Here is a 2,066-nt window from a genome sequence, read left to right as displayed (position 1 = left end):
CATTTTTTCAAAATAAAGTATTTTAATTAAGGTATGTACATTGTTTTTTAGACATAATGCTATTGCACACTTGATAAAATATAGTATAATGTAAACATAACTTTAAGTGCACTGGGAAACCAAACAATTCATGTGACTGTCTTTATTGTGATACTCACTTTATTGCAGAATCTGGAACCAAGCCCATAATATCTCTGAGGTATTCCTGTATTTAATTATTCTCATTTAAGAAAATTCCCTTACAAAACTTCAACTTCAACTTTCCATTCATCCTCTATGCTTCTCTGTGATAATTAATTCTGTTCACATCACTTTTCTGATAAAAACTTAATGATTTCCAATCAACAGGAAAAAGCCAACTACTTAGTGAAGCATCAATTTTGAATCTCAAACAACTTATCCATATTTACCCCTTCTACCCTCTTCCATCCTCCCTCTGACGCATACCTTAATCCCTGGCAACTACAAATAACTATCCATTTGCTATGTCCTTTCATTCCTGTGTGCATGATGTTTCCTAAATATAACACCATGTTCTATCCCTGCTTCTACATCCCTGGCAAGCTTAGTTTCAAAAAAACACTGCAAATATCATTCTAAATGTGAAATCTTCCTCAACTTTTTAAAATTAAATTTCTGTTACCTTCTAAATTTAGTTAATCTGTCTTTAATAACATTAATCATACTGTACTATCTATAATCAATTAGCATATCTGGTACTTTCCCTGGTCCTTCTATCTTTGGCTGTGGACTATTTCAAATAAGAAACAAGTCCCCTTTATAGCTCTCTTTTTTCACATGCTCCATAAATTAATTGTATTAATTGGTGTGACAACTCGAGAGAAAAAAACTGAAGTTGATTCCTGCACACTCTTAGCTTATTAACCAGAGGCCAGTATGCCAGGTTGGGAAAGTGGAGTAACTTTTCTGTCTTTCCTCCATCCCTTTTTAGCATGAATAATGCTACAAGAGGCACAACAAGGAAGGAAACCACTAAGGGAAAAGAACTCAGAACTCTGTTGGCCCCTCCTGTCAGCCCAACAGACAAGAAGGAGATTACCACCCAGCTATTGCTGTGGCAGATCTATCCAGGAAGTGTTGCTGGGCTAGTAGGTGGAGCTGCAATGCTTTGGGGTAGCTGTGAGGGACACAGTTGCGATGCCAACACCGCTTCCTGTTTATAGAGGATGGCCCTGTGGGAAGAAGACGGGCAAAGGGCACATAATTTATTGACACAGCTTATAGCCCCTGTTTGGATACAGTGACTTCTCCAGTTAGGTGTTGGGTTCCACATATCTTGTCAGTTTCCAAGAAGCCAAATGATGTTCTGCTTTCTCAGCTATGAGTATTGGAAGCATCAGAGAATGGAGCCTGTGCACTTAAATTCTTAGAAATATCCAGATTCTGAACTGGAGTGAGGTGACAAAACTTTCCAGAAGATTTGGGTTCATTGGAGGACCCTTTAATATGTTATAGACACACTAGGAGTGGCCAGAAGAGACTGAGCAGGCTGGGAAAGGAACCCAGGTCTCAAACAAAAGAGTCTGAGGGGTAAGTAGGAGTAGTTTAACTTGGTTTGGGGAAGCCACAGGAGAATGAGGCCACTGTCTTCACACTTATGAGAGGGTTCCTTAGATCAGAGAAAGCAGACAAATGAAAACATGTTCCACTTCAGTATAAGGTAGAACTTTCTTAAAGTCAGAGTCCTCAAATGGATTTTTTGACAGGAATTGAGTTCTCCAATACTGTTGGTATTCAAGAAGGGGTAGGGTGATTGATTGGTGAGAATTCAAAAATAGTTGAATGTAGTTCACCTTGGAGCGCAGTGTTAATGGTGGACCTACCACATATCAAAAGACACAGGACTATTATGTCTTTTCCAGTTTAGAGAGGAGTTTGATGTCACTGTTTTGTTAGCAAGAGCTGTATTGTCTTCTCTAACCTCCAGAACATTGGACCACTGACATTTTGTTCACTTATCTTGCCCACCAAAGAGATATAGATGCTCTACTTTGGAGCTCAGGCATACAGTTGCACTCATTGACAGATGGTGATGTCTGTGAGGT

Source organism: Desmodus rotundus, chromosome X (assembly GCF_022682495.2).
Source record: "Desmodus rotundus isolate HL8 chromosome X, HLdesRot8A.1, whole genome shotgun sequence".
NCBI lineage: Eukaryota > Metazoa > Chordata > Mammalia > Chiroptera > Phyllostomidae > Desmodus > Desmodus rotundus.
This window is presented reverse-complemented; position numbering follows the sequence as displayed.